The sequence below is a fragment of the Dermacentor andersoni genome, chromosome 1 (genome assembly GCF_023375885.2).
Source record: "Dermacentor andersoni chromosome 1, qqDerAnde1_hic_scaffold, whole genome shotgun sequence".
Lineage (NCBI taxonomy): Eukaryota > Metazoa > Arthropoda > Arachnida > Ixodida > Ixodidae > Dermacentor > Dermacentor andersoni.
This window is the reverse complement of record NC_092814.1, coordinates 385,576,253-385,594,324: the sequence shown is the minus strand read 5'-3', so window position 1 is coordinate 385,594,324 and position 18,072 is coordinate 385,576,253. Positions and strand designations below refer to the sequence as shown.

Below are 18,072 nucleotides of genomic sequence, written 5' to 3'. Positions count from 1 at the left end.
AACGCTTTTTCTAGGTCCAATTGTAACATGGCCACCCTACCATAAAAGTCATCACAATGCTCAAGTACTGTTCTTGCTACGTGTACGTTTGTAGTTACTGACCTCCCCTTAATGCCACATGTTTGATGTGGGCCTATCAATCGTGTTATTATACTCTGTAGCCTTCTGCCCAAAACTTCAGTGTATATCTTATAGTCTGAGTTTGTTAAGCTGATTGGTCGGTAGGCTCGCACGAATAGGAGTGATGAAGGATCGATAGTTTTGGGTATCAGGACAATATGACTCTCGCGAAACGACGGTGGCAGTACCCGATTTTCATAGGCTTCTGTGATAACGTTATAAAGAGCTGCAGCTATATCTGTTTTGAAAGCTTTATAGAATGATCCACTCAGTCCATCAGGTCCTGGCGTTTTCCCAGGGCTCAGGTCATATATAGCCTGCTCTATTTCCTTGATGCTTATTGGCATTTCTAATCTATATCGCTGTTCATCATCTAGACTTGGCAAAAGGTGTAAGAATTCATTTTCGAAACCCTGTTCGCATTGCGTTTCATGTCCTAAGAGTTCGCTGTAATATTCTACAAAGGCAAGTTGGATGGTTTTCTTATCACGTACTATTTCATTTCGGTATGTTATCGCATTTATCTCCTTTCGGGTGGCATAACTTTTTTCATCCGAAAACGAGCGCTTTGTAGGTTGTTCTCCGCACCATCGATGTTCTGCGCGTGCGCGAATAATTGCGCCCCGATATTTTTCCTTATCGACAAGTTCCAACTGTGCTTTCGTTCGCTTTATTTCTTTAGCGAAACATCCAGGACAGGTGCTTTCCATACTTAAATAAAAGTTGAGCTCACTTTGTAATTCTATTTCTTTTCTTTTTTCTTGGTGGTGAAAAACGCTGGACCTTTCAATGGCTATTAACTTTGTTGCTTGCTTAAAACACTCCCACCTTTCCGTGCAGTACGTCACTGTGATCACCCGATAACAGCTCTTGAATGCTATCTTGAATTTTTTCAATAAATATTTCGTCCTGCAGCAATTTTTATTGAATTTCCAAAGACCCCAGTTGAAGCTTGGTGGCTTCTTTGGACCAAGCGAAAAACAGACCAAACTGTGGTCGCTAAAATAAACATGTTTGACTTCATAATCACTGCACAATGGCAACGCTTCCCCAGAAACATAGACACGATCCACTCTGGCATGGCTGTCCCCTTGAAAATGAGTGAACCGATGTGTATCATTATTGGCCAAAACGTCGCCTATATCCTCCAAATTATGTCCTTCAACGAGTGTTGCCAGGAGAAGCGCACTGCCTTCAAGACCAGAAAGATTACGGGCTCTGTCTTCCACTTTGCAGACACAGTTGAAGTCTCCCATCATGACCATAGTTATCTCACATTTCAAGTGACATTCCACGCTTTCAAAAAACGCCCTGCGCTCGGCTGTTCTATTCGGCTCGTAAACAAAGATAACACGGAATTTCAGATTGCAAAACATAAAATCGCACATTATAATACGCCCGGTACCATCACTAAATACATTTTCCACATTTATACCAATATTATTGCGAAGAAAGAGCACACAGCCCCCTGCTCTACCAACAGCATGAGAAACGCACACATAATATCTAGACATGAACGTTTGGACTAGGCGTTCGGTCCCTTCCTCAGTTTCAATTTTTGTCTCTTGTACAGCAATAATATCCAGATTATTTTCGATGAACAGGCGATTACGCTGGTACTGCTTCTTCTTTGCCGTAAGTCCCCGCACGTTAATCGTGCCTACGCGTAAGGGTGTTTCAATACGTATCGCCATTTCTACGGGAAAGAGATCAAGGCCGATAGATCCCAATAAATTTACAGCTCTCGTCAGTGACGAAGGGTCACTCACATTACTGTGGTGAGTCTGCGTTCAGCCTGCACTGTTGACTGGTCTTCCATCGGCAGCTCAGAAGTAGCAGCATTTTCCACCACCCCCTACCCTCCCCCCCCCCCCCCCCCCGCAACGGGCAAAAACACGCGAACGTACGACCTGTTAAGTCCGCTGTGTCGCCGCCGCCTTTCTGTCCGGTGGTATGGTTGGCGTTGGTCTAAATCTTGGCCTCCGGCCAGTTGCTGTCTTCACAGGTGGTTCGTTCGCACTTTGAGTGCTCGCCTTCTGCTCTTCGCCGGCACTTTCTTCGTGCGTTCTTTTGGCCGCTGCCGCTGCTTTGCTGGTTTCCGTAGTGTCCATTACGCTTGAATCGTCCTCACTCGTTGCTACGGAGGGTTTCTTGCTTGTACTTGCGTCATTACTTGTTTCAGCGTCCTTAGCTGATGTAGGCTTGCCACATGTCGGTATGGCTTCACTCGCAACCTGCTCTACATCTCGTTTCATAGAATTTGTGGCTGGGTCTTTCTTTGAAAGTGGCGACAGAGACAGTCTCAACGCGCTGGCACTTTCCTCTGCGTCGACTTCGTCCATGAGGTGCTCATTGACGACTTCCTCACTTCTCGCTAGCCCCGCAACGTTTGCATACGTGCGCACGCACTGACTTTCTTCGTGGCCGAAGCGTCGACACACGGAGCAACGTGGCACGCGGCACTCGCGCCTGATGTGCCCCGTACGGTTCCACCGAAGACACAGTCGAGCACGACCTGGCACGACCACTAGCGCCATTATGCCTGCTACTCGTAGCTGATGCGGTAGATCGTCAAGTGTCACGCCTGGCTTCAGCTTGAGGGTCACCGTACGCATAGACGACCCCTTGGCCGTGATGCCTGGTACACGCCATTGCTCTTTCTGGACGACAGATACTTTCCTGTACGGAGCATACGCCGCGTCTACGTCTTCGTCGTGCACATTGTGCAGCAACCAGTGGAGTTTAACCCGGACATCCCGGTTGTGTGGATCCACAACCAAACATTGTCGTTCCTTGACTTGAACTTCCATATACTTCAGCATCTTCTTTGTCGCCTCTGCACTCTCGAACGTCACCGCCCAGACGTGGTTCATTTAGAATGCCCCCAAGGCGACCACCTCGGGGAGCAATTTCAGATGAGCCAGCGTGTCGCGAAAATCTTCGACACGAAATGGTCTCGCTTTCACGTCGCCGTCAAGAAAAAGTGTTTAAAACGCACGAACCTGTAGGCAGTGGCGGCAAAACAACATGGTATTCCGGTTCAAAGGACACAGGCATCCTGTTTCCGCGGCTTGGCATAGCCGCAAACACCGCCCCTACGGAGCGCGACATTCGACGTCCGTACCGAACGGTAGCCGGAAGTAGAATCCAGGCCACGAGGGCTACACCTTTTTGGTAGGCATACTTTACTTACAACTGCGTGGTTGGGAGCAAATTCCGAGTTGCCACAAAAGGAAAACAGATGCGGAGGAGTCTCGACATTTAACTCTTTACAGGGGAACATTTGCAAGGAAAGTGTTTCAAAAGGCCTACCCTCGGCGGGACTCTAACCCACAAACCCCAGTTTAGGAGACCGATGCCTTATCCGTTAGGCCACGAGGGCTACACCTTTTTCGTAGGCATACTTTACTTATAACTGCGTGGTTGGCTGCAAATTCCGAGTTGCCACAAAAGGAACACAGATGCAGAGGAGTGGCGACATTTAACTCTGTACAGAGGAACATCTGCAAGGATAATGTTGCAAAAAGGAAACGCGTACCCTCGGCGGGACTCGAACCCGCAATCCCCGGTTTAGGAGACCGATGCCTTATCCGTTAGGCCACGAGGGCTTTTTTTTTTTTTTCTTTATTGCATGTTGGCAGCACAAACCAAGAACACATTCAAATGCTAAAACATGTCAACCACGCTTTGGCTAACATTACCTATAAAAATCGCTTCAGCTTGATCAGTTCATCAAGAATAGCAACCCACTCGGGAGGCTACTCTGGGCACGATATATTTCCCGAATATACGCGACACTTTCGATGAAGTTTATTCTCGCCGGACGGGTATCGACATCCGAGTGTCGCACTGCCATTCTCGTTTTCCACAGACTGTGGAGGCCAAGGAGCATAAACATATTGTACGGAACTCCTCCTTCGTTATCGGTTGGCAAATATCGTATACCAAGAGGTGTAATTGGTAGTTATTTTTTAAGTGTACGTTGTAAAACATCCCAATGAAATATTGGATCCCGGCAATCGATGAAAACGTGTTCAATGGTCTCTGGCTTTTTACAAAGTAAGCAGTTTACTGCCCATGGCACATATATTCCTTTTTCGTCTAACCATGCTTTTACGGGTGGCGTGTTTGTGTGTAGCTTAAAGAAAAACGTTTTTTGAGAGGGTCTAACTGCCATTTTTTTCACCCGTTTCAGTACATCGTCTCCTTGGCCTCCCCAGTTTACAGACCTGTACAATGGTATTGGCAACATTGTGTATACTAAGTCTTTATACAGTGTTTTTCTTGTCACAGAGCACAGATATTCCATGGAAAACTGCACACGCAAAATACGAAGTGAATTAACCACTTCGCGCAGATATCCCCTAATGCTTCCTCCCTTCACATCACTGGTCGTTACAACATATTGCGGCAGTGCTTTTCCCAAACGGACTTGAATTACTGTGCGTAGAAAATCATTTCTCTGATCCCGAAAAAAAAAAGAAAACGCGACACAATTTGTCTGATAAACAAATGACAGCCCTAGCCCACCACTTCGAGCTGAACGAAACAAATTGGTTCTGCTTATCCTCTCCCAACTAGAAGCCCATATGAATACGGCAAAAACACGATGCATTTTTTGCACACTAGAACGACACATTGATAACACTTGCATAATATACCACACTTTCGCTACTAAAAAGAGATTGCACACAGAAGCGCGTCCAAACATTGACATATCTCGGCCAAGCCAACCCTTTGATTTTTCACTCATTCTATCAGCTTCATCGGACCAGTACTGTGCGGTATCATTATAGTGCTCGAGCGGCACACCCAAGTATTTAGTTGGCGTTGTTGACCACCGCATGTTTGCAAAGTGAGCTGGTATAATGTCCCAATGACCGTACCATATACCGATGCTCTTTTGCCAATTGATCTGGGATCCAGATTGTTCACAGTACTTCTTTACAAGACGTGCAGCTTCAAGAACGCTATCACGATCCTCGCAGAAGACTGCGATGTCATCAGCGTATGCCAGTACCTTGACTTCAGAAAGCTGTAGCCGAAATCCTCGGACGTTGTTATTTCGTATCACTGCTAAACAGAAAGGCTCGAGGTACAATGCAAAAAGCAATGGACTTAGTGGACACCCTTGTCTAAGGGAAGATCTCAGCGACAGCTTCTCGCTGAGGGACTTATTAATTATAATCTGTGTCGTGCATTGGTCGTAGGCCATTTTGACGCCATCTAAGATTACTTTCCCTACGTTAACATATTCCAAAACAAGAAGAGCATCGTGGGACAGACGGTCGAAGGCTTTCGCCAGGTCGAGTTGCAACAAAGCAACGCGTCTAGCGAAAACGTCGCAACACTCTAGAACGCTTCGCGCTACGTGGCTGTTTGTAGTAATAGTGCGGCCTTTTATGCCGCAAGTTTGATACGGACCGACAAGATTTGTAATGACTGTTTGAAGTCTCTTTGCCAATACCTTCATGACTATCTTATAATCGGTATTTGTAAGGCTAATTGGCCTGTATGCCCTAACCGATAAAAGCGCCTTGTGGTCATCTGTTTTCGGTATTAAAACCATGTGTGCACTTCTGAAAGAAGGTGGCAGTCGTTTATTTATGTGCCTCAGAGTATACATGCTCCAACACTTGAGCAAGCCCAGGTGCAAATACCTTATAAAAGGCGGCTCCTAAGCCATCGGGACCCGGTGATTTGCCTGCAGGAAGTTCTTCGATCGCGTGTTCTATTTCTCGGACGCTTATCGGTTCCTCGAGACTGGCTTTTACGTCGTCATCAACGCGCGGCATAAAATTCACGAAACTTGCTTCAAATTCAGCTCCCACGTGGATTGGGACGCCGCACAACTTGCGGTAGTGTTCGGCAAAGGCTTGTTCAATCATATTCGAGTCGGAAGTAACCTCATCCCGATAATTAATCTGTCTTATTTCATTTTTCCTTGCGTACCTCTTTTCATCGGCAATGACGCGTTTGTTCGGCGTTCCATCAACCCACAGTCTTTCCGTCCGTGCCCGAATAACTGCTGCTCTATATTTTTCCGTGTCAATAGCTTCCATCGCGCTATTAACTGTTCTGATTTCATCACTAAATTTTCCAGGTTCCGCACTCTCCATAAAAATGAGAAAATTTAGTTCCTTCTGGAGCTCATTTTCTTTAATTTTTTCATTGTGTCTTCTAACTGTTCCTACTTCCATTGCAACCATTTTCACGCGAACCTTAAAGTCTTCCCATACTCCTACCCAAGGTACACTCTCATTGCTCAACATGTTTTTAATTTCGTGCTTTACATCGTTTATAAATTTGTCATCACTTGGGTGTTTTTCGTTAAATTTCCAAAGTGCCCAATCGAACCGCGGCTTTTTTGGCTTGGAACCGAGTGCAAACCACACTATACTGTGATCGCTAAAGGACATTGGCTTCACGACATAGTTATCGCATAGAGGCACAAGATCTAACGAGATGTAAGCTCTGTCAAGTCGTGCTTGGCTATCTCGTTGATAGTGCGTAAATTGTGGCTGCAAAGTACTGGCCAAAAGGCGACCAACGTCTTCTAGGTTGTAGTCATTTACTAAGGTGTTCAATATCACTGCACTCTTGTCCTGCGGGAATTTACGTTTAGCACGATCTTCTGCATGACACACACAATTAAAGTCACCAAGAAAGATGATGTACTTGTCACAACGAAGGTACTCTTCTAGATTCGAGAAAAAACGACATCTTTCATTGATATTATTTGGCGCATAAACACATATAATCCTCCATTGTGATCCATTAAAAGAAAAATCAAGAACAATAAAACGCCCACTTTCGCTCACAGTAACCATATCTTCATTTATACCAATACCCCTTCGAACCAAGACAGCGCATCCACCAAATGTGCCGGCAGCGTGACATGTGCATATGTTATAATGTGTTCTGAAAGGTGTTACCATTTTGTTTGTTTGCTCCTCGCTTTCAACTTTCGTCTCTTGTATAGCTATAATATCGAGTTCATTTTCAGCGCATAGTCGGCTGAGCTCGTACTGCCTCCGTCTTGAAGCGAGGCCGCGTACATTAATAGCACCAACTCGTATTCCCCTCTTCAAATCCATTCTTAATAAGCGGGAAAGGTAGGCATAAAAGAAAGACGTATATAATCACACGTAGCACTTCTAGGTATACTTATATTTACGTCTACAAGTGCTAACGGACAGAGCAGCTGTTTCGCGACACATGGAAGTGCAGTCCACAAAATACCTTGCTTGAGCAGCAGCTGACCTCCCCGACCCTTCGGTAGCGTTGGCCTCTCGCAAGCTCGCGTCTGAGTGCCTTTGCAGGCACAAGTCCCTACGGCTACTTTGGTGTCGGCGCCGCCGGTCTTTTGTCCGGTGGGATATTTGGCGTCGGCCGTAATGACGGCCGGCGCGTTACCACCGACTTTGGCGGCGGTTCCTCGCTGTTCGGTTTGCCAGTTTTCCCGCCGTCGCTTGTTGATTCTTCGTGTGTTCGCTTCCCGACCGCCACAATAGCATTGGTAACGTCCAACGCTTCGTTGTCAGCTTACGTCATTGTCGAGACGGCAGGCGTTTCTTTGGCCGCGATGTCTTGCTTATGAACGTCGACGGCCGAGCCCTTGCTCACAGGTCGCGTAGGCGTTCCTGTCACACCCACCGCTCCGGCAGTCGTTTGCCCCTGCAGTTTCTGTGGTTGTGTCGCTGTGACCTTCGCCTCGTTGGCGCTCCCGGCAGAGGCTTCCTCGGCATCCACTTCGTCCATAAGAAGTTCAGCGTTTTCATCCGCAGCCGTCGGCCCCGTCACGTTGGCGTATGTCCTCACGCACTGCTACTCGTCATGGCCATGACGACGACAACGTGCGCAGCGCGGGACGCGGCAGTCGCGCCGGATGTGCCCTGTGTTGCGGCAACGAAGGCAGAGCGGTGCTCTTCCAGGAATCACCACGAGAGCTTCCTCACCGGCTATCTGTAACAGATGAGGCACGTCGTCCGCCCCCAAGCCCTTCCTCGGCATCAGGGTGACTAGGCGTGTTGAAGAACCTTTGTCCTGAAGGTCATGCACCCGCCACCGCTTTCATGCCACATCCGTGACTCAGCCGTAAGGCGCCAGGGCTTCACGAATGTCCTCGTCCTGCACGTTGTGTAACATCCAGTGTAGCTTGAGGTGCATTGCTTGATTTCCAGGGTCGACGACGATGCATGGTCTATCCTTCACCTTCAAGTCCTTCGCCCGCAGCAGTTCTTTCACTCCATCACTACTTTTGAACGTCACGGCCCACACATGACTCATTCGATACGCCCCTAGGGCGACAACGTCAGACAGCAACTTCATGCTCGACAGCATGTCACGGAAGTTTTCCGCCCGGTATGGCCTTGCACGCATATCAGCATGCAAAAATAAAGTATTCGTAACAAGTCGCCCTGTTGGTAGTTGAGGCAGTAGCACCTGATAATCAGGATCCTTGTTGACAAAAAAACCTAGAGTCGCGGCCCTGCTGGGCCGCTGATGCCGCTCCGATGGAGCTCATGACAGCCACGTCCGTACACCACAGTGGCCGAAAGTGGAATCTAGGCCACGAGGGCTACACCTTTTCGGTAGGCATACTTTACTTACAACTGCGTGGTTGGCTGCAAATTCCGAGTTGCCAGAAAAGGAACACAGATGCAGAGCAGTGGCGACATTTAACTCTGTACAGAGGAACATTTGCAAGGAAAGTGTTTCAAAAAGGAAACGCCTACCCTCGGCGCCACTCGAACCCGCAATCCCCGGTTTAGGAGACCGATGCCTTATCCGTTAGGCCACAAGGGTTTTTTTTTTCTTTATTTACGCATTTCGTCAATTATACGTCATACAAGAATTTGAAACTCTGAATTCAACATAACTGGACACATATCGATACATACTGAAAACGGGACTTTCAGCTCGTCCCGTGTAGCTTGGTTAGTAAGGTTTAAGCTCCAATAACGTTTCGATTATGCGCAACCATTCAGGTTGCTCGTTAAGAGCCTTTAACACGTCTCTAACATATGAAATATTTTCAGCAAAATATATCTTGGCTGGTTTGGGATCCACATGCTCGTGTCTGAAATCCAATCTTGTTTTCCAGACACTGTGCATTGTAACCAACATCATAACATCATATGGCACGTCCCCTGTTTGCGCAAATGGGAAGAACCGAATTTCGAATGGCGTTAGCGGAAAATCCTTTTTCAGCATCCTCTGTAGGACGTCCCACAAGAAAATTGAATCCGAGCAATCTAAGAAAATATGTTCAATTGTTTCTGGCTTGTTACATATCGTACAATTTACACCCCAAGGCAGATAGATACCTTTTTCTTTTAACCATGGTTTAACAGGGAGCGTGCCACTGTGCAGTAAGAAGAAAAATGTTTTAGTTGACGCTCTAATAGGCATTTTTTAGCACGTTTCAGTACATCCCGTTCGGGTCCTAATGCATACTTTGCACGATATAAAGGTACAGGGCATAGCACATCAACTAAATACTTATACAATTGTTTTTTTGCTTACTGATGAGAAATAATCCCTAAAAAAATGCACTTCAAGAAAACGAGCAGCATAAACAGCTTCTTTCAAAAGTCCTTTTGCCGCTACATGCGGTGCACAAAAAGAGGATACAATGTACTGTGGTAGCGCATCACGCAGGCGCACTTGCATGACCGTACGTAGAAAGCCATCACTTTGATCACGCAAGAAAAAATATCGCGAAACAAGTTGCTTAAGGAACAAGTGCGACAGGCTAAACCCGCCTTTCTTGACAGAATGAGAGATTTATTGAGCCGGTCCTCTCTCAAGTCGATCTCCAGAGACAGATAGCAAAAATTCTATGGATCCTTTGCACACACGTTCGCGACATGCATAGCACCTGTAGCATATAATAAATTTTCGCCACGAGAAACACATTGAAAACTGTTGCGCGCGCAAATATCGACAGGTCGCATCCGCCCCACTTTGTTGTCTCTGTCCTAACGTGTTCCACTTGATCAATCCACTATTCGGTATTTTCCTGATAACATCCTAAAGGTACGCCAACATACCTGGACGGAGAAGTGGTAAAATTGATCCCCTCAGGCAGTTCTGGCCTAGAATCCCACTCCCCATGCCAAAACCCTAGACACTTTTTCCAACTAATGGCACTTCCAGTGAGTCTACAGAAAGCTCTTGCGTCACTGACTGCCTCTTGTATGCTCTCTTCATTTTCACAAAAAATCGCGATGTCCTCTGCATAGGCCAAAACCTTTATTTCATGCGATAAAAACTGATAACCCGTTATTCTTTCATTGCTCAACACTCTTAAACAAAAGGGCTCGAAGTAAATAGCAAACAATAAGGCTGATGCGGGACATCCTTGACGGACACTAGAACGCACGGCTATATCTTCGCTGAGTTTCCTGTTAATTACTATTTTAGCCTCGCAACGATTGTATACCATTTTCACACCATCTCTTATTACCGCTCCTACATTTACGTAATCCAGCAATGCAAAAAGTATGTTATGACACACCCTGTCAAATGCTTTTTCCAAATCTAACTGAATCATGGCTATACGGCCACATGACGCATCACAGCACTCTAAAATTGTTCTTGCCGTATGAATATTGCTAAAGATACTTCTTCCTCTTATTCCACATGTTTGGTGTGCACCAACAATATCGGTAATTACCGTTTGAAGTGTTTTTGCAATAACCTTCATATACACTTCGTAATCAACATTTGTTAGATTTATTCGCCTATAATTTTCTACCGACTGCAATCTTTCAGGGTCTTCAGTTTTCGGTATAAGTATAATACGGTATTTCCTCAAAGACATGGGCATTTGTTTGACGTCGTATGCCTCCGTTATGGTACGGTGAAGCATTTCTGAAATTTCTGTTTTGAAAAACTTATAAAAGGCAGTCCCGATGCCATCTGGTCCAGGTGCCTTGCCGTTACTGAGGTCATCAATCGCTTTCTGAATTTCTTCTATTGCTATTGGCCTTTCAAGACCAATATTAACGTCCTCATCCAGTTTGGGCATAGGTGACAGAAAATCTTTTATAAAAGGATCTTGCACTTCTGCTTCGCTGCCCAACAAGCTGCGATACCGTTCAAGGAAAGCCAGTTCGATAATCTGGTCTGACGAAACCGTGCTACGATAGCGTATTTCTTTTATCTCCTTTTTGGTAGCATACCTCTTTTCTTCAGCTAGCGCGCGTTTGGTGGGTGTTTCTCCCACCAAAAACCGTTCCGCACGTGCCCTTACCACGGCGCCTTTATATCTTTCCTCAGCAATGGATTCCATCTGTCTTTTCACTTCTTTGATTTCTTTTCTGAACAATCCGGGTATCGTGCTATCGGCATTTAAAAGATAGTCCAGTGTGGCTTGTAGCTCGTTTTCTTTTTGTTTTTCTTTATATCGTAGGATGCTTTACCTCTCAATTGCGCACATTTTTACTTCGGTTTTAAAATTCTCCCTAACCGCGGTAAAGCTTGTGGTATCATTATTCAGAGCTTCTTTGCACTTTTGGCTCACCAGTTTAACAAACGCTTCGTCTTTCAAAAGGTTTTAATTTAACTTCCAAAGGTCCCAATTAAACGCACTTGTTTTTCTTTTATTACCTACTTGGAACATTACAAGACTCTGGTCACTAAAGCTAACGTGTTTCACTATGTAGTTGCTACAGAAAGCCAAGATACATTGCGAAATGTACACGCGATCTAACCTTGCGTGGCTTTGAAGCTGAAAGTGTGTGAACTGCGCATGATTTCCGCGAAGAACATCACCAACGTCCACAAGGTCACAGTCCTCTGTTAAAGCTCGAAGCTGTAGCGCACTTTTGTCACGAACTGGATTATTACTAACCGTGTCTTCAGGCATGCAAACGCAGTTGAAGTCACCAAGTAACGCGACAATTCTGTCACACTTTAAAAAATTAGCTACGTAATCAAAAAAACATTTTCTGTCAGAACATGTATTAGGTGCGTATAAACAAATAATTCGCCATTTTTTTTTTTCATGAAAAGAAAAATCACAAAGTGCTAATCTGCCATCTTGAGAAGTTGTGATACTTTCTTCAATAATACCAATAGACCGTTTTAAAAAGATGACACATCCTCCCGACTTTCCAATGGCATGGAATACACAGACATTAAAATTTGCTTTATAATTATCAACCATGTGGTCAGCCTGCTCCTCGCTCTCAATTTTTGATTCTTGTAACGCTAAGATGTCGATATCATTTTCAATTAACAGACGCTTTAACTGTACTTGTCGCTTTCTCGCCGTTAACCCTCTTACATTCAGAGTACCTATCTGAAGCGCTGACGGTAATTTAAAACACATTGAATGCGAGGGGTCAAGCCGACCGCACTCAGACTCAGTCTCACGCCGCTCTGTAAGAAGTGGCCTCGCTGTGTGAAACGAGGCCGAAGTGTGTTCCTTGGCGGCACACATTGCCGACACACAGCGCTGCTCGTCCGACCCAGTTCAACCGTCAAGTGCTATTCCGGTCAGCAACCCCGCTAACGCGGGGTCACTGTCGGTGTGGTCCTTTTGTCTGGCGGCACGTTGGGTTTTACTTTAAGTGAACTTCTTCTGATGACTGGTGTCTTCAGGACTGGCTCACCAGTGCTGTCTTCGCCTCGCTTGCCGACGTCTTCATTCCGTTCACGCGGCCTCTTTGAAACAGCTGAAGTGCCGCTTTTGCCTCCGTCTTTGTTGGCGTCTTCCTTGTTAAGTTCGAACTCATGAGTTTCCATGACGGTCGCAGGAACGCTTGTGTTGTCCGAGACTTTATCATCTGCTGCTGTTTCTTGTAGCTCGTTGGATTGGCTGTCCTGGCTGTCGTCCTTTCCTTCAGCGTTTTCAAAGGAGGGTTGCGTTAATGGCTTGCGGCCAGAGCTTGATGCAACCCCACCTCCACTGGTTGTTTCCTCCGCATCGACCTGGTCCATGAGGTGTTCGTTCACAGTGTCATTTCTACCGGACCCTTTTACGTTTGCGTAGCTACGCACACACTGGGTATCGTCGTGGCCATAGCGACGGCCGAGCCTGCAGCGTGGAACTCGGCACTCGCGCCGTATGTGACCCGTGCCATGGCACCGCAGGCAGAGCGGCGGTCTCCCTGGTACATGCACTAGTGCATGGTCTTCGCCGACGCGGAGCTGGTGTGGCAGCTCTTCCGCGGTGTAGCCAGCCTTCAGGCGCAGGGGCACTAGACGCGTGTGGGAACCCTTGTCATTACAGCCTGCCACACGCCACTACTCCCTCGATATATCGCTAATAGTTCCGTAAGGAGCCAGGGCAGTTCTCACGTCTTCGTCCGGTGTGGTGTGCAGAAGCCAATACAGCTTCATCCTGATGTCTTGGTTGCAGGGGTCTATGACAACACACCGCTGCTCCTTAATACTGAAGGCAGGGGCTGTCAAAATCTCCTGCTTGGCTTTTCCGTCTTTGAATGTTATCGCCCAGAGGGGATTCATTTGATACGCCGCTAGGGCCACAACTTCCGGCATTAGCTGCAGACGGTCTCAAGCATCTCGGAAATGTTCGACACGGTATGGCCTTGTCTTTACATCAGCGTGTAAAAAAACAGCAGTCGTAACGGTCGTTCCTGAAGGCAACTGCGGTAAAATGATCTGGTATTCCTGCGATGTCGTATCGTTCAACCTGATGCCACGACCCAGCTGGGCCACAGAAACCGCCCCTGAGGAGCAAGACATTCTGCGTCCGCACCGTACGGTAGCCTTTAGTAGAATCCCTTAGGCCACGAGGGCTACACCTTTGCGGTTGGCATACTTTATTTACAACTGCGTGGTTGGCTGCAAATTCCGAGTCGCTTCAAAAGAAATACAGATGCAGAGGAGCCGCGACATTTAACTCTTCACAGAGGAACATTTGCAAGGATAATGTTTCAAAAAGGAAACGCATACCCTCGGCGGACTCAAACCCGCCATCCCCGGTTTAGGAGACCGATGCCTTATCCGTTAGGCCACGAGGGTATTTTTTTTTCCTTATTTTCGAAGTTCACATGAGGAACAATAAGTCACAAACAATAAAACACTTCAGCCACACTTTAGCTGAGGCGAGCAAAGTTAAAATTTCCTCAAACTTACGAGGTCATCAAGAAGTATTACCCACTGAGGTGGGTCTTGCTGTCCCCGCATACATTCCCGAAGGTTAGGCCAAGAAGCATGAACAAATCATACGGTACATCTTCGTGATCAACCAGTAAAAACCTGATACCATAAGGGTCTAGTGCTAACTCTTTCTTTATAGTTCTCTGTAGGACGTCCCAGTGAAATATCGCGTCCAAGCAGTCCAGAAAAACATGTTCGACTGTCTCTGGCCTCTTACATAACATACAGTTCGTTGTCCAAGGGACAAAGATTCCCTTTCCTTAAAGCCACGTTTTGGCAGGTAATGTATTAGATTCTAACTTGAAAAAGAATGCTTTCACGCCTGGCCTAACTGGCATGTTCTTCACTCGCTTTAAAATATTCTGCCCTCGGCCTCCACGGTAAGGCGCACGGTACAATGGCACCGGCAGCATGATATCCACAAGATCTTTGTACAGCTTTTTCTTGGGAACACTGTACAAACAGTCTGGGGAAAAACGCATTTCTAACAACTTACAAGAAAGCACAACCTCGCGCAAAAATCCGGTTACAGCACCGCACATGTTTTCACCAGAGGACACTATGTTTCTTGGGAGTAGCCTCTGCAATCGGACTTGTATAACCGTTCTTAAGAAGGCGTCATTTTGATCACGAAAGAAAAAAAAGCGTGATACCACTTGACGCAAGAACAAATGAACCAGTCCAAGGCCTCCACTCTTCAGTGAAAGAAACAGGTTTGTTCTCTTCGTTTTTTCCTAGGTCGAAGTCCAAAGAAAGACGGCAAATATACGATGCAATTTTTGAATAGAGGTCCGCGAAGCACACAGCACATTCATGAGGTACCATATTTTTGAAATGAGAAAAACATTGCAGACAAAGGCACGGGAGAAAATTGACAGATTCCTTCGTTGCCACGCTCCCGCTTTCTCTCTCGCCCTTGACATCTCTTCGTTCCAAAGTGGGCTGGGATCGCGATAACATTCTACGGGCACACTAAGGTATCGCGTTGGCATGGGAGACCATTGCAGCCGTGAGAAAAATTCTGGTGTAATATCCCGTTCCCTGTTCCAAAATCCAGAGCTTTTTTCCCAGTTCACTTGACATCCAGTATGGTTACAAAACCTTTCCAGAATGTTTGTAACTTCACAAATGCTTTCTCTGTTCGTGCAAAACACCGCTATGTCGTCCGCATACGCAAGAAGTTTCACCTGAGCAGATTGCAGCTTGAAACCCGTGACGTAATCAGTGCTGAGAATGGCCAGACATAAAGGCTCTAGATACGCTGCAAAAAGCAGGGGAGAGAGCGGACAACCTTGCCTCACCGAAGAACGCGCTGTGAGGCGCTCAGTAAGGTCACCATTAACTATAATGCGTGTCATACAGTTAGCGTACGCCATTTTTACTCCTTCTACTATTACTCTACCCAGGTTAGCATGCTCTAGAATGGAGAAAAGAATGTCATGTGAAACGCGGTCGAACGCTTTGGCCAAGTCCAGCTGTATCATAGCTACCTGGCTTCCAAGCGCCTCAACACATTCCAATACAGTTCTGGCCACATGGATATTCGTTGCAATGCTTCGACCTCTGATGCCACAGGTTTGGTGCGGCCCTTCTAATTTGTCGATTACACTCTGAAGTCGTCTGGCTAGTACCTTCATGTACACCTTGTAGTCGACATTAGTGATGCTAATAGGTCTGTAGGAAACCACTAACATTCGTTTCTCCGAATCATCAGACTTCAGAATAAGTACAATGTGTGAAGTACCAAAGAACAATGATACTTTTTTACGTTCATAGGCTTCTGTTATCACTTGTAACAAGAACTGAGAAACATAATGTTTAAAGGTTTCATAAAAGGCAGCGTTCAGCCCATCTGGCCCTGGAGCTTTTTCAGACGGAAGATCATCTATTGCTTTCTCAATCTCTTCCAAAGTAATAGGCAATTCAAGACGCTCTTTTACATCATTCTCGAGTGTTGGCATTAGTCGGAGGGAATCCCCTTCAAACCCTTGCGCATGCACGCGCCTATTGCTAAAGAGTTCAGCAAAGTATTCCGTAATAGCGCGCTGAATCTCACTAGGGTCGCTTGTAATGTGCCCCTCGTATCTTACTTGTCTGATTTCCTTCTGGCAAGCATACCGCTTTTCATCAGATAGCGCCTGCTTTGTAGGCGCTTCGCCTGCCCACAAGTTATCGCTCCTTGAGCGTATTATTGCTGCTCTGTACCTGTCAGTGTCAATTGTTTCGATCTGACGCTTCACGTCTTTTATTTTCTTACTAAAATTTTCTGGCCGATTGGTTTCCATGCTAACTAAGCACTCGAGTTGTTCGCGAAGTTCCTTTTCTCTTTCTTTCTGTTCATACCGAATTGCGCTACATTTTTGCATAGCTTTAAGCTTTACTCGTTCTTTGAAACTTTCCCATTCAACGGCAAAGCAGTCCACTTGCTTAGCTAGTACACCGTCGAGATCGCTTTTAATTTCCTTGACAAATCTGCCATCGTCTAAAATTTTCTCATTTAGTTTCCAAAGGTACCAATTAAAGCGTGATTTCCTTTTCTTCGTTCCAAAAGTCGCGCTCACAAGGCAATGATCGCTAAACGACACAGGATTTACATCATAGGCTGTGCATAGCGGCACGAGATCAGCAGAAACATACAGCCTATCTAATCTTGCGTGACTGTCGCGTTGAAAGTGTGTGTAATCAAGCTGTGTTCCAGCCGAAAACACACTTCCAACGTACTCCAATAAATTATCGCGCACAAGTTCAATCAACAGTTGCGCGCTCTTGTCCCTCACTGGTCTACACTTCACTCGGTCAGTAGCAGCACAGACGCAGTTAAAGTCTCCCAATAAAAGCAGCACCTTGTCACAATTCAAGTACGGCTCAATGGAATAAAAAAAAAACATTTACGTTCACTTTCAACATTGGGGGCATAAACACATACAACCCGCCAGTGTAAGCTTGAAAAAGAAAAATCAACAACCAAGAGGCGGCCACTTTCACAAGCAAATACAGACTCCACACTTATACCTAGTGTGTTGCGAATGAAGAGAAGGCATCCACCCGATGTCCCAACGGAGTGACACACACACACTTCAAAGCTGGCGCGGAAAGTGGGCACCATGCGGTCAGCGTGTTCTTGCGACTCTATCTTTGATTCTTGCACAGGTCAAGGTCATTATCAATAAGAAGGCGATTAAGCTGATATTGCCGCCTTCCGGCTCCCAGCCCTCTAACATTCAAAGTTTCTACACGCAATGGGGTTCTTAGCTCAACTACCATACGTTTACGTAATAAAAAGGGGCGCGATCCGCATGGTGCCTACCTCTGTCGACCATGTGATTCTCCCGAATGATGTTCCGCAATGACGTTCGGGGGGTCTGTCTGGCCACCCAAAGGGTTGTCTGGTGTTTGTCTCGAAGTGGTCTGAGGCACTTCCTCGTCACACCATCCACTTTGCATGCGCGCAAACTCGAAATGTCAGCCAAAAACACTGTGTCGGTCGACACACAACCGACGCTGACATTCCACAGAACGCATAAAAAAAATTACGGAGGCAGTTTACCCGCCTTCCGTGACTCTCCCAGAAGGTTTGGCCGCGGCTTCAACGACGAGCGTCGACTTCCTGTCGTTTTCGGAGGCGTCTCCCCACTGCTACTACCACCAGGCTGCAGGTTCTCACCGGCGCTCTCTGCGTGGGACCGTTTTCCAGCGATTAGGGCAGCCGCTTCATCGTCGGCGTCCATGGCGTCGGCAATGCGAGGCTCCATGCAGTCCGGGGTTTTCAGCGAAACTTTCGTATCGGCCACCGAACTGTGACCGCTCTCGCTTTCG

General features: G+C 46.5%; 1 non-coding gene across 1 annotated transcript; it reads right to left on the bottom strand.

Moving 5' to 3' along the window:
- Positions 1 to 3,655: 3,655 nt before the first annotated feature.
- Positions 3,656 to 3,728, bottom strand: TRNAR-CCU (transfer RNA arginine (anticodon CCU)). Its single transcript has one exon. It is a non-coding gene; the product is annotated as a tRNA-Arg (tRNA).
- Between the last annotated feature and the right edge of the window lie 14,344 nt (positions 3,729 to 18,072).